The sequence below is a fragment of the Mus caroli genome, unplaced genomic scaffold (assembly GCF_978045245.1).
Source record: "Mus caroli unplaced genomic scaffold, Mus_caroli_1 scaffold_2, whole genome shotgun sequence".
In the NCBI taxonomy this organism is placed as follows: domain Eukaryota; kingdom Metazoa; phylum Chordata; class Mammalia; order Rodentia; family Muridae; genus Mus; species Mus caroli.
The window spans coordinates 95,323,435-95,339,333 of NW_028227257.1; positions in this window are offsets into that span (position 1 = coordinate 95,323,435).

The window sequence follows — 15,899 nt, forward strand, 5'->3', positions numbered from 1 at the left end:
GTCTGTGTCTGTGTCTGTGTCTGTGTGTGCATGTGTGTCCTGGAGCTCTAGAGAGAGTTGGGAAGAAGGAATGCTGAATCTTGGGATGGGAAAAAAATTCTCCCTGTGTGGTGAGGAAAAGCTAGAATCCTCTGAGAGCCTAGAGAGCAATAGAAACAGCAACATCAGATCCAGAAAGGCCTAGTTTACAGCTTAGGGCTTTTCACTGAAGAAATGAGGCAGGCATTCAGATGAAAGGGTCTGTCTGGCATCAATGGCTCCTCTTCTCTCTCTCTCTCTCTCTCTCTCTCTCTCTCTCTCTCTCTCTCTCACACACACACACACACACACACACACACACACACACACACATCTCGGCCCTAATGGTTAATGCAAATCACAAAAGGCATTTTGTCCATTGCCAGGCTGGCTGGGGTTAATGAGAGAAAGAGCTGTTTCCGGAAAACAAAGGTCTGGGTCAATAGATCTAGCGCAGCAACTATTGATCAGCAGGGCAAAGGCTCTCAGAGGAGGCTCAGTGCTTCTATTAGACCTGGGAACCCAGCTGCCCTGCAGGAAAGACAAGTGCCTGGAAAGGCCTTTTGTAAGCATGTCCTAGGCCACCATCCTAGAAGCACAGAGTCCTTCTCACCACCCCCGGGGCCTCCTCAAGATCAGACTCAGAATCGTAGAGCTGGAAAAGATCCCAAGGGTTCCCCGATTCAGTTCTTTATCTGAAGTCTGTGTTAAAAAAAAAATTCAGCCAAGAGTGGGGCTATAAAAGATTCACTCATCTCTTCTGGAATGTATCACTTCTTTTCAACATAAACATAGCCAAGGAGACACATGAAACTAGGAGGACCCAGCCTGTCCTTTCTCGTTATGAGGAACAGGCTGAGCACCGTGGCTCAGACAGGCCTCTGCCCTAGCATTTGACCAGCTGAGACAGGAAGACCGTGAGTTTTAAGTCCACCTGGGCTATATAGTAAAACCATGTTTCAAAAAACCAGCCTCCCTCCCCTGAGCTGTGCGCACAGTGACACATACTTCAGAGACAGGAGTATCACTGTGAGTTCAAAGCCATATCAAGTTCCAAGACAGCCAAGACTACACAGACAGATCCTGCCAGTACAAACAAACAAACAAACAAAAGGATGGCATTTGTCAGGAGTGAGAGGGGATGAGAGAGGGCAATGGACATAAAAATGACCAAAATAAATTACATACATATATAAAAGAGCAAAAACATCATAGATTTTTAAAAATTAAAAATGGAGGCTGGAGAGATGGCTCAGCAGGAACATTTGCTGCTCCTGCAGAGAATCCAAGTTCAGTTCGTGACATCCACACATCAGCATACAACTGTCCAAAATTCCAGTTCCACAGATCCAACATCTTCTTCTAACCTCTGTGGACACAAGATTTGCATATGGTACATATGCATACATGGAGACGAAACACTCATACATATAAAATAAGTAAATCTGAAACCAACAGATAACGACAGGTATTTCATAGTTTGGCATGGTCATCGTGCAATTCACAAAACATCATTATTACCTCAAAGTTACAGTTCTAGATCTTTGTTTTGTTTGGCTTGGTCTCATGATTGCATACATGTGTGTGCTCACGTGTGCATCAGGAAAGGGAGCACACGAGCCACGGCACACATGAGAAGGAGAGAAGACAATTAGTGGAGTTACTTCTCTCAGTTCACCTTTACGTGGATTCAGATGAAACTCGGGTCGCCGCAGGCTTACACCTCTGAGCTGTCTCACTTGCCCTAGACTTGATTGTTGAATGCATTCATAAATGAACGCAGGGATCATTACATACACTGCTATATACAAATATATTTAATATTTTGAGAACTTTTTCAGTATAATTAATTTGTTACAGTTCTCTTTTTTGTTTTTGTTTTTTGAGACAGGGTTTCTCTGTATAGCCCTGGCTGTCCTGGAACTCACTTTATAGACCAGGCTGGCCTCGAACTCAGAAATCTGCCTGCCTCTGCCTCCCAAGTGCTGGGATTAAAGGTGTGCACCACCATGCCCGGTTTATTTGTTACAGTTCTGTTAACATATACTTACTATATACAATAATGGGTATCCTTATGACATTTTCATTAGGCATGTAATGTATTCTGGCCATATTTACACACCCATTACTCTTTCTTGTCCCCCTCTTACACACCTACTTATCACCTTCCTCTTCCTAGGTAACCATCCTTCTTATGGTACTTTATTTTAGCAGCTTGTCAGAAGAGCCCATGACACACTTAGACACACACGTTTAAAAAAAAAAAAAAGGCTAAGAACTTCTACAGCTTGAGAACAAGTGTTACTGCTCCTGAGAGTATACACAGATGGTGGATAGATTACTGTGTAGAAGTGCAAATGAAAAAAATAGCATAATAATAGTACTCCTCATCATGACTGAGCCAGTGAGCTTCCTAACAGCCTTAGGAGGAGGGAAAGCCATCGTCCCCCGTGGAATGGGTCAGAAAACCAAGGCACGGACACTTGACTTGGTTTACCCAAAGCTGCATCTGCACCTGGAACTCTTCTTCTCTAGGATTCTCTGAACCTGTCTGCTGAAGTGTGCTTTGATGTGAAACTCTGGGATTACAGACCAAGGGTTGAAGTCCAGCAGACTGTACAACAGACTTCACTACACACATCACAGTTGTCAACCACAACCTGAAGGCAAAAATACTACATCCATCCAGGGGTCACATGTGACTGCATACGGTATGGAAAGAAAGGAAGCGCACAGCACATCGCCTGGGACCTGGAAAGTGTTGGGTAACTTTGTTTTTAGTAAGGAAAGCTAAGCATAGTCTTGTTTAGAACAGCTGGCTGTAGGTGTCTATTCAAAGTAACCACCAGAAATAAGATTAAAGGATGAAGACTGGAGCCCAGGTCCAAGCAACTAGCAAAATGGATATTTGCAAAGGTGAACAGATGTGTGCTGGGGTTTTGTTCCTTTGGAGAATGGTGTGGGTGGGGAATAGGTTCAAACTGAAAGTAAATGCATGAAAATATTAGTCCTTCATAATTTCCGTCCCACAGAGTACAGTGTGGGGCCAGCATGATGGCTCAGCAGGTCAAGGTCCCTGCTGCCAAGTTTCAGTTGATACAGTGTTTGCCTAGTACTCATGGGGTTTGATTCAAAGACCTAGCTAGCAAACACCTGTAATCCAAGCACTTGGGAGGGGAGGGTCATGCTCTGTTATGTAACCAGTTTGAGAACAACCTAGGATACATGAGATTCTCTGTCTCTATTTCTCTCTGTGTCTGTGTCTGTCTCTCTGTCTCTCTGTCTCTGTCTCTCTCTCTCTCACACACACACACACACACACACACACACACACACACTTGCACAGAACGGGACAGGAAGAATACCTTCACAGTAGAGAACATTAGTGAGCACTCCACAGGTCCACAGGCCATCTGGTTAAAGTGAAGCCAACTGATAAATCACTGTGATAGCAGGTGCTTTCGATGTGAAAGATACAAGAATGCCAACTCACCTCCGACTCCAAAGACTCATAACCCCGGTCTAATCAGGAGAAAAATCTCTGACAAACTCAAATAAAACATTCTACAATTGCACGCCGGTCATCAAAAACAAGGAGAGTCTGAGGACCCGTCATTGTCGGGCCTAAGGAGACACAACATCTAATCTAATGTGCTCTTAGATAGGATCCTGAAACAATTTTTTTAAAGGACATTAGCTGGGGCTGGAGAGAGGTCTCAGTATCTAAGAGCACTAGCTGCCCTTCCAGGGTCCAGGTTCGGCTCCCAGCATCCACCTGGTTGGTTCACAGTCATCAGTATTTCTAGCCCTGGGTAAACCTGGTGCCTTCTTCTGACTTCCAGGGGCACATACATGCAGGCAGGCAGAACAGCCATGCACATAAAAGAAAAATAAGTGAATCTTTCTTTTTGAAAGGAGAGTGGGCAGAAAGTAAGGAGCGGTACACAAATTACACACCTCAGTTAACAATGACGTGTTGGTATAATTTTATTTGTAACAAACAGACGATGATAGTGTAAGATATGAACACTAGGAAAAATGGGGGGAGGGAATAGAATGCCCACTGTCATTTCAACTTTTCTGTAAATCTAAATCTAGTCTAAAATAGAAGTATATTTCTTTTTAAAAAGAGGTTACAGCCAGTTTATTTACACGTGTAATTATTTTCGTCTTTTTCCTGAGATACTACTTCATGAAGCCGAGGCAGGTCTCAGACTTGCTTTGTAACCAAGGAAGACCTTGACATCCAGACTTCTTCTGCTGCCATCTTCCAAGTCTTGGGATTGGAGGTGTGCACCACTTCACCCATGTGATGCTGGGGAGAGAACTTTGTGCTTGTTGGGTGAGCACTCCACCAACTGAGCTACACTGCCAGCTCAGGCAGTGTCTTTTCTTAGTTATCCTTCCGCATGTTTTCTCAGTTGTCTACAATGAATATGCTTTGTGTTTATCCCCAGAAAAAATAGTCAATAAATATCACTTTGAAAAATTAATGAATGGAGGTTAGGACATAGGAGACAGAGTGCTGTATAAATAAAAAGTATTATTAGAGTCATTCCTTGGACTTCGATTAAGACTCACTCTGCATCCAGACAGCTCTGGCCACCAGAGCTTGGCACCCATACCAGGGTGGGACAGGGTGACTATGAACCTTGCCAGGATTTTTTCTTTCTTTGATGGGCACTGAATAACAGGGGAAGGGCAGAAGTAAGAACAGCTACTGAAAGGGCCAAGGGGGTTTACAGGTAAGCCAACTCTGGCTCAGAGGGACCAGAAGCTAAATCAGCTCCCAAGAAAATCACATCCCACAGTCCCCACAAGCATCAGCATGCTCAGTATCATAGGCCATGGAGGCAAGGGCTGCACATGCTCCTCAGCCCTCACTATGTGAGCAAAGAAAAGGCAAGATGAGCCAATGCTTTGCCTCAGGGACTGTGCTCACCCCTCTCAGACCGCACATAGTCCGAACTAACACTCTTTTCATGCCTTGTTTATTTACCTATTTTTAATATTATTTGAGCATCTCACACATGCGTATAAATGCATTTTGAATAGATCCACCCCCATCCTCTCAACTCCTCTCCTATTCCTCCTACCACCACTTATCCTCCCAGCTTCATGTATTATTTTTAAAAACATACTGAGTCTACCTAGTGCTGCCATCAGGTACCTGGCATTAGGACTAACTATTGGAACACAGATAACCTACTTGAGGCAGACTGACTCATACTCCTGCAAAAGCCATTCGTTGCCAATAGCACCTCAGCTAGCCTTGCCCCATCAATGCTGGGATTTTGGGATAGGTCGATCTTGTGCAAGACTTGTGCATAGGGTCATACACACCTTTCTTTTTTTTCTTCATTTTTATTTTATATGTATGCTTTGCCTGTATGTGTATCACATGTGTGTACTATTCATGGAAGCTAGAAAGTTCATTGGCTCCCCTAAGACTGAAATCACAGACAGTCTTAAGTCACTATGTGGGCTCTAAGAATTGAATCCAGTCCTCTGGAAGAGCAGCCAGTGCTCTTAACCACTGAGCCACCTCTCCAGTTCCCTTTATTTCCTTTCCTTCTTTCTTTCTTCCTTCCTTCCTTTCTTTCTATCTTCCTTCCTTCCTTCCTTTCTTTCTTTCTTCATTCCTTTCTTCCTTTCTATCTTCCTTCCTTTCTTTATTTCTTCATTCCTTCCTTCCTATCTTCCTTCCTTCCTTCCTTTCTTTCTTTCTTTCTTTCTTTCTTTCTTTCTTTCTTTCTTTCTTTCTTCCTGTCTTTCTTTCTTTCTTTCTTTCTTTCTTTCTTTCAAAACTTACTCTGATGGGCCAGGTACGGTGGTACACACCTTTGATCCCAGCATTCCAGAGGCAGAGGCAGGAGGATCTCTGTGAGTTCAAAGACAGCTTGGTCCACATAGTGAGTTCCAGGACAGCCAAAGTTACTAAAAAAAAAAAAAAAAAAAAAAAAAAAAAAAAAAAAAAAAAGGAAACAAACAAACAAACAAAAGGTTTATTTACTGGGCTAGAGAGGTGCCGCAGCATTGAAGAGCACTTGCTACTCTTGACTTAAGTTCCATTCCCAACACCCACATGACAGCTTACAATCAATTGTAATTCCAGTTGCAGAGGACTCAGCACCCTCTTCCAGCTTCCACAGGTACCAGGCATGCACACAGTACACATACATTCATGCTGACAAAACTGTCATAGACATAAAATAATAAATCTTTAACAAAAAAGTTATTCTATCTGTTTACATGATCATGCAGGAACAAAGGCTAGAAGAGGGTGCCAGGCAGCCCACTCTGTTAAATGGATATTATGGATGGCTATACACTGTCCCATGGGTTTGAACAATTGTCCTCAGGATTGAGCAGCAAACATTCTTAACCACTGAGCCATCTCTTTAGTGCCCCTGCTTTTTTTGTCTTTTGAGGCACAAAGTCATTTAGTCCAGACTGACCTCAGACTCTCAATCAACTATGGCTGACCTTGAACACCTGATCCTTCAGCCTCTGGCTCCCGATTGCTGAGGGTGCAGGCTTGCCCCACCACACCTGGCATAGGCATATTTCAATGCTGAGCTCCAAGAGGATTCCCAAGGCTGTGAACTTTGATCTGTTCATTATGCCTTCCGAACTCTCCAGGGGAGGGACATACTTTTCTAAACTAACTCTAGGAACAAGGTATGGGCATAGTTGATAGCTGGACCACATCTCAGAGGCAGGATGCTAGAGGAAAGAAATTGCCACATATAATGTGTGTCAATCCTTCAGGTTTCCACAGTACTCTGCCACTACCACCACAAAGGTGCCCAAAGCTAGCTTGTTCAGAGAGCAATTCCTAGATCTTGGAAATGTGGGAGAACAGTAGAGGCTCCTGTCAGTTCTGGAAACATCTCCCACCATCCTGCAGCCCAGTTCACACATGCATGGTCTTCTCTTCGGCAAGGAAGGGCCTCTGAAGCAGAGGACAGGGAGGAGAGGTTTGAGGCATTTCTAATTGTAATGGGATTAGAGAGTTCCCTCTCTGAGCTACCATCAGGAGTCCCAAGGAAGAATAGCCAACTTTCTAAATGGTAAGGGGAGGGGGTGGGCTGATTGTTTTTAGAAACATGCTGAGCTGCTGCCTTCAAAGTGGTCCAGTGACTTCCAGAACTCATTCAACTCTCTAAAAATTGTCTTCAGAGCCACTCTCAACTCTGATTGTTTAGCCTGCTTGATGACCCAAAGTCTCTCCCAGTATGAGTATATAAGACCCTGTGAGGCCACTCCTTAGAACCCGAGGCACTGTTTGAGAAAGGGCTTCGTGAAAACAGTAACTTTATTCTTTCTGCAGCATCGCAGACACCTGTCTTTATGTCACAGCCCTGTGTGTATTGATGTCCTTTCCCTGACTCCTAACAAAGGCCCTACATTATTCCCCCAGATATAGAAAGAAAGTTTGAGACTCTGCTCTAGGGACTCCTGCCTCGCCTTTCTCCCAGTACCCACTTTGGCGCTGGGATCGACCCAGGCTCCATTTGTTCCCCTAATGAGTCTTAAGTGTTTGGCTTGGGTGCCTGCCAGTCCTGCTCGTACAGGGAGGAGGGGGTGGAAGAGAATGGGACAGAGCTTGTGCTGGCCCAGCCATACTAGATCCTGGGAGGACTGGCACAGAGGCTCCCTGACACACACCAACCCAGGAGTGCAGCCAGGCAATCCCTTTGAGGCTAGAGCTTTTCTTTCTCCTCTACTCTAGAGACTTCCCCAAATGCACACTCCTTGGGCATACTTCCTATATTGGATTCCTGGGGGAGAGCCAAGGGAAGCGCATTGTTCTTTTTCCACTGTGTGTATGTGTGTGTGTGTGTGTGTGTGTGTGTGTGTGTGTGCATGCGCACATGTGTATAGCCAGCTTGCTCATGGATTCTGTCTCTACCTTCCCAGACTAGAATTACAGGTGAGATGCCAAGCTCACCAGACATTTAAGTGGATTCTGAGGCTCCTTAAGCATTTTAACCACTAACTCCATCTCCCCACTTCTGGAATGCTCATTTTTAATCAGAACTCCAAAAGACAGTGATATGTGGTGAAGATTAAAAATTCATTCTTGGGCTGGAGAGATGGCTCAGCGGTTAAAAGCACTGATTGCTCTTCTGAAGGTCCTGAGTTCAAATCCCAGCAACCACATGGTGGCTCACAACCATCTGTAGTAACATCTGATGCCCTCTCCTGGGGTATCTGCAGACAGCTATAGTGTACCATATAATAAATAAATTTTTAAAAAATTCATTCTTTAAAGATTGGGGAGATAGTTCAGAGATTAAAGTACTTGCCACCAAAAAGACAGAAGTTTGGAACTCCAAAACCCAGGTAAATGCCTGATGGATATGTTTGTAGTTACAGCCTTGGAAAGCAGAGACAGGATCCCCTGGGCAAGCTGGCCACCAAGACTAGCTTGTAAGCTCAGGAATGGGTTGAGATTCCTTGCCTCAAAGAATACGGTAGAAGGACAGTAAAGAAGATTCTTGACGTCAGCCTCAGTCGTCTACATGAGCATATGCACATGTACCAACACACATGCACATGTGACCTCCTCATACATCCCAACATGCAGACACACATGCAAACACACATATAAGAAGATAGGGTGGGGGGGAGAAAGAGCAGTGCTTTAGAAAAATGCGGTCTCTAACATCACAAGAGGATTTTATGCAGTCACAAAGAAAAATTGAATCATAACTTTTGCAAAGAAATGGATTGTAACTGGAAACCATTGTATTATGTGAAATAAGCCAGATTCAGAAAGACAAATACCACATCTTTTCTTGCATATGCAGAATATATATATCTACACACACACACACATGCAGACTGGAGAGATAGTTAGTTTAGTCAGTAAAAGCGCCTGCCACATAGCATGAGAACCTGAGATCTGATTCCAATAGTATGTATCTGTAATCTTAGTTTTGAGAAGCCAAGACAGAAAGATCCTTGGAGTAGCTGGCCTGCTAGTCTCCCTGAATCAGTGAGCTCCAAGTTTAGTTAGAAAGCCAGTCTCAAAACACAAAGAGGGGGCTAGAGAGATGATTCAGCAATTTAAAGCACTTGTTGCTCTTACACAAGACTTGGGTTCGATTCCCAGCACCCACATAGCAGCTCATAACATTCTGTAACCATAGTTCCAGGGATTTATCATCCCTTCTGACTTCCTCCAGCACCAGGCACATACATGGTGCACAGATATACATGCAGGCAAAATTTCATATATATATATATAAAGTTAATAAGTCTTTTTTGTAAGATGGAGAACAATTGATAGAGTCACTAATGTTAATCTCTGGCTCCCACATGCATATACACCTGCGCTTCTGGACACATATATATGAACATATACACTCAACATTATATATATGCATGTAGGTTATGAAGTTAGAATTAGGATGAAAGAAGAGATGGACAGTAAAGTAATGGATTACATAATGGGAAAGCCAGAGGGAGCACTAACTAGAGGAAGACGGGAAGCAGCTGCACCAAGGAAAAAGGATGGGAGACAGGGAAGGGGAACCCAGAAGAACAAAGCACAGCAGCACATATGTATAAAGATGCTGTGACCAAACTCACTACTCATTTTTTTTAATTAACAACAACAACAACGACGACAACACCCAATGCTTTTAGGAAGTTAAAAGTAGGGATTCTGGGAACTTTTGAGACATTTTAAAAGTCATATGTCCCAGTTTGCTTTCTATTGCTGTGATGAAAACACTGACCAACATGAACTTGGAACGGAAGGGTTTATTTGGTTTACAGGTCACAGTCCATCATCAAGGGATGTCAAGGTAGGAGCTCAAGATTCAAGACTCAAAGTACCAAGCTGGAGTAAAGCTGGCTCTATAAAGACTAGAGCAGAGCTCTAGATGACAGAGAGCTGACAGTGTAGAGTCACAGGAGGGGCTTAGGTGAGAACAGACAAAGCCTGTCATTCCAGGAACCAATCCTCTGGCAAGAGGGACGACTTTTCTACCAATAGCCAGCCTGTGCGCTTAGCCATATAATGAAACTACCTTTCCCAGTTGGCCTTGAAGTTCCTAAGAGCCAGGAGTTGAATCTTGCCCAGTGGAGTCTAATCTGGGTCTCTAAGTTCCAAGTGTTTGCATTCCTTACACTGAGATTCATCTGCTGAAATAAAAATCTCCAATGTGATGCCAACAGAAGGTGGAACCTTATGAGAGGTGATTAGGTCACAGGAATAGAGCCCTCCTGAAGGGCTTCTGTCCTCTTTCAGGGGACCAAAATGCAGCTACCTTGTACCTTCCATGTGAGACAAAGCAAGAAGTGAATCACAGGCTTTTTAGACAGGGAGAGGGGGAGGGCAAGATGTAGCTATTAGTGCCTTTATATGATGAATCTGCCAGGATTCACCACCAGGGGATTTAGATTTAATATGGCTTACAAGATTGGGATTCTAGTTGTTGCTCCCAGAAAGTGAGTTACCATTGTTTCCAAACTAAATTTGTGTGGCATTTTCACAGCAGTTTGACTGGGTTCAAGGGCAGCAAAGCGTGGGTTTGCCAGATGTGTACCACAAAGGCCGTGTGGGGGGCGGGGGGGGGGGGGGGCAACGACCCACCAGAGGGAACTTAGCAAGCTGAGTGGAGAGATTTTGGAGCTCTGAGTCAGAGTCTCCACCAGGTAAGAACTGGCTGGTGAGACCGCCAGGGTTGAGAGTAGTTGGGTCAAGTGCAGGAACTTGCCGCTCTTTTTAATATTTCCCGCAACCGACATTGTTTCTGAGGGTGATTTGAGCTGTGCAGACCTAGCCCAAGAGGTTTCAGTGGAGAAGAATTTCAGTCTGTGACCTAGAGACTGTTTTTGTGATATTTTGGTGAAGAATATAGCTGCCTTTTGCCCTTGTCTGAAGCGCCTACCTGAGGCTAAGGTAGAGAGATTTGTATTAATTTCATTGACAAAGGAAGTCTCAAAAAAGCCCAGTAGAGACTTTGTTCTCTCATTTAGACTTATGAATAGCATTCTGACCGAGCATAGCAAACTTAAAAAGAAAAAATACAAACTGTATGGTTAAAGGGGTACCAAGAAGTAGAAAGGAGATGAATCCTTATCTCCTGTTCAAGGAGATAAACAGATTAAGGGAGTGGTGAAGAAAAGCTTATGTCCAGGCACGGTGGTACACACATTTAATTCCAGCATTCAGGAAAGAGAGAGCCGCGCAGATCTGAGTTCAAGGTCAATCTACCGAGCAAGTTCCAGGATAGCCAAGGTTAGGCAGTGAAGGAGTTGGAAAACAGAAAACTGGTGATAATGTAATAGAACAAGGGGGGCATGTTTCAGTTCCAACAAACAGCTGAACTCTGCAGTTTTGGCCACGTGGCTCCGACTTTAGAGTCAAGAATAGAAGTGACTACTGGGACAATTGATGCTGGTTAGCTAAAGCTAAGAAATTGGTGGTGATTAAGAAGAGACCAACATCACTGAGGTGAAATCTTCTGGGAAGTGTTTTCTGAGAGAGTGTACCTTGTGCTGCAGCTGGACTTGGTAATGGGTAAGACTTGCCCAGGTGGTACTGGTTTTGAAGGCATGAAAGGGTCATGGAAAGCAGCTGTGGCTTGGTACTGTGAGAGGCCAGGAAAAGCCGTTGGTGAAGAGAGCTGCAGCCCCAGTTGCAGTTGTAGTCCCAAGACTGAAGGGGTCATGCAAAGAAGTCGAGGCTTGGCACCATGAAGAAAGCCTATGAGAGATTATTGGTGAAGCCTAGCTGCAGCAGAACACTCCAGAAAATTAGAGATGCCAATACCATGGGATGATCACCAAAAACAGCAGCAGCAGTGGAGTGGAGTCAACCAGAGCCTGGAGTGATACAGCAGGCAGAGCTGGAGAAGTGACCCAAGCCCTTTGGAGGAGCTCAGAAGATCACATATAGACCCCAGACACTGGAACAAGAAACTGTACTATTAAGGTTGCCTTGGTGGCCCCAAGATGTTTGAGATGCCAGAGTCATGGGTCACCTGCTGAAGAAAGCTGCTAACAGGGAGTGGACCCAGCCCAGGAGAAAGAAGTTTACTGCACTCAACAAGGATGAAAGAAGTTGGAGATCTGAAGAACTCTTTGACATTGGACATGGAGACATGGTGTTCGGAGTTTGCCCGTCTGGTTTTCTGTCTTGCTATGGTCCAATATTTCTTCACCAGGACATTTTGGAATGGCAATGTATATCCTGCATGATATTGGAGGCCTGCTCCATGAGATGGAGCCTACATCTGGTGATGTCAATGAGGCCAAGAACAAGGAAAACATTTCATTGGAGCTTGCTTCCAGTTCCAGAGTTGGACCCATTCTTGTTGCAGCAGGAAGCAGGACAGCATGCAGTCAGACATGGTAGAGGACCTGAGAGATCTATACCTTGATCGACTGGCAGCAGAAGAGAGACTGCCATACTGGGTGCAGCTTGAGCTTTTGGGACCTCAAAGCTCACCCCCTAGTCACACACTTTCTCTAACAACACCACACCTCCTACTACTGCCACTCCCTATGGGCCTATGGGGACCATTTTTATTCAAACCACAACCATGGCTGTGAAGAAACATAGCTTTCTGAACATAACAAAGCAGATTCACATATGAACTTACAAACAATAGGACAGTGTACACAGGCCTTTTGAAACTCAAGGTAGGCAAAAATCTCTACATTGAGTAAGGCATGAAGTCCCACCTGTACCCAAGGAGCTATTGGATTTGATCGATAATGGGCGAGGAAAGGTTAGCTTTCTTCAATAGAGTGACACTTGAAGTATCAACCACACGTGAAGGCGGGCTCCGTACCCAGGAGTAGTTATCCAGCAAAAACTAGACTCTGGTTTGTTTGTTTTGCTTTACTTTGTTTTTTTTGGGGGTTTTTTTTTGGGGGGGGTAGTAGAGAGGTTGAGGATGATCTGGGAAGAGTTTGGGGAAGAGGATGGATGTGACCAAAATATACTGTTTGAAATTCTCCAGGAATAAATCAAACTATTTTTTTAAAGGCAAGCAAGCTGAGGAACCCATGAAGAGCAAGTCAGAAAGTATCTTTTGATACAGAAGCCAGAAATTCTTCCACGGTTGCTGCCTCTGTTCCTGCTTGAGTTCCTGCCCCGATTTCCCTCATGAAGGGCTCTGTAATCATGATGTGTAAAGCAAGTAACCCCATTTCTCTCCAGTTTAAACCACCACCACAACAAAGTGAGCCACAAAACAGGTCCTCCCCAGATGCAAAATTTTCAGTGCCTCTGTCTTATGCATTCTAGCTTCCCAAGCTGGGCTCTGTTGTGTATACACTATCTAGTTCATATTATTTCCCATGGCAGCTTGTGATCTATGACATAATGTATTTTGGTTTTCAACCATGGTTTCTGGTTTGTAGCTTCCTCCCCTAGGGAGAAATTCTGATCTTTCCAAGCTTTTCAGTGGCCATAAAAAGGATAATCTGATTTTCCTTGTCTGATTGTAGGTCCTAAAACCCACTTCACTCCAGAGGTCCTATGCTTTACCCTTCCAGGAAGGAATGTCGAAGAGGAGGTTCGCAGAGCTTTCCCCAGCCAGTCGGTTAGCAATCATGTCTATACAATGAAGTCTCCATTAAAAAAAAAAACAAAAAACAAATTAGGGTTTGGAGATTCTGGACAGCAGAACTCATGGAGGTTCCCAGAGGATAACGGTTGTGGTTTGGATCTGATATACCTCCAAAAGCTCATGCACTGAAGGACTGGCCCCTAGTGCTGCAGTATTATAGGCAGGACTTTTGGAGATGACTGGACCATAAAGGCTATAGGCTCCTCAATAGATTAATTCATTGATGTATCCATGGCTCAGTGGGCTATTGGAACTTTTGGAGGTGGGGCCTATTTGGAGGAAGTAGATCAATTAGGTTCAAACCTTGGAAGGGTATATATTGTCCCTGGTGCATTGTCTACCACTACCTACCCCCACCTTGTGTGTGTGTGTGTGTGTGTGTGTGTGTGCATGCGCATGCATATGCTATGTATGTATGTATCTCTGTCTGTATCTCTCCCCTCTTCCCTCTTCCTTCCTGTCCACTGTGAGACAGGCTATTCTCTGCTACCCTCCCACGCCATGATATATTTATTACCTGGCCTCAGGCACTAAAGCAACAAAACCATGGGCTGAAATCTCTGGAACTATGAACCAAAATAAATCTTGTCTGTTGTTTTAATCTCAGATATTTGGCATAGCGGTGGAAAGTCGGCCAATCCAGTGATGCATCCAGAGAGGATAAAGAAGATTCACCCCCTCTTCTCCACATCTCACAGCGTAAACCTCTTTACTGATGGGGTTTTATAACCATATATCCTTCACAATAAACCAGTTAAGTGCCTCCCCTGACTTCTGAGAGACATTCAAGCAAATGAATCAAACCTGAGGAGAGTTGTGGGAGCCACATCTGACAGCTGTTGGTCAGAAGCTCAAGTGAAAAGACACGAAATTTGGCTGAAGAGCCCCTAAGCAAAGAGTTGGAGATACAACTTGGCTTTTGTTTAATTCTTATAGTCTAACATAGAAAGGATTTAAGGGTGAGATTTTGAGGTAGATGTTAGTTTTAATCTGAAATGTGCCTGCCCCACCCCACCCCACCACATACACACAGTTTTGAGCACTTGGGCCCCTGCTTATGGGCTTCTTTTGAAGGCTTGGAGCTTCTGAGAGATGGAGCCTGCACCTGGCCCTGATTTAGCTATCCTTGCTTCCAGGTCTATTCTACATGAGACCTCTGCCACTAAACTCTCCATACACCATGGGCCACGCCACTCCATTTTGCCTTCTGCAGTATGACAGACTATGACCTGAAACCAGGAGCCAAATGAAGCCTTCCCCACCCTCCCTTGTTTCTGCCACTGCACACAAACGGCATAGTGTGTTTAGGGGGAACACCAGGAGTGTGGTCAGGTGATCATCCCATATGAACATTAGTATAGACCAGCCAAGTGCTGCAGGCCAAAAATGTTAGGGCCTGGGCAAAAGAACCATTCTTAAGGAAGGGTTCAGGAGCGCCCACGACGTGACTGCATACCCACTACATACTGACATACATAAAATACCACTTCAAGGCTCTACTCACTCCTCATCACTGTACTTCTTGTCTCTTCAGGTTCAGCTCCATAGGCCCTGTTACAACAAAGGCTGCTCTCACAACAGAAAGTACAAGTAGGTGGTCAACTTCAGTTGCCATCTCAGCGGGCACACAAGATAAACAAGTCTTCAGGGCATGGTTACCTTCACCTGAATGCCAAAGAATGGCCAAGGGTGTCTCAGGAACCAGAAAGGGTACAGTGAAGGTGTAGACTTAATTAGAGTCACACAGCCCACTCAGACCATGTCCAGTGGAGCCATGGGCTCCATGAGACCCCAGGACAGAAGGGCCATTAGCATATCATCCCTGTGTGAAAGCTACAGGCATACAATGTCAACAGAGCCACAAAAATCAACCCTGGGCGCAAGCCCACCAAGAAGCTCTAGAAGGTGTGACCTCTACTCTGGTAATCCCAAGAGGCAGAGCCTTGAGACAAAGATTGTTTTCCAGGTTAAAGACTTTGGACCTTCTGAGAATGCTTGACTCCCACCTTCTTGTCTGCTTCTCCCTTTGGACTGGGAATGCCCAGCTCTTGGCTGTCCTGTAAGTCAGGACACCTATAACATGTCTGGTTCCGTGGGTTCACAGCTGGAAAGCAATACACCCCAGGATAAACAGCACCTCACACTGTCATCCATGGCTGATTAGGTGATACTGAGAAAAGACCTCGGATGGCTGGAATGTGGGTCTGGAGTGCCTGTCACTGGACTGTTGCAATCCTAACCTCAAGAGGATGATAGGAGGAATAATGCATCTCTTCTGGGAAG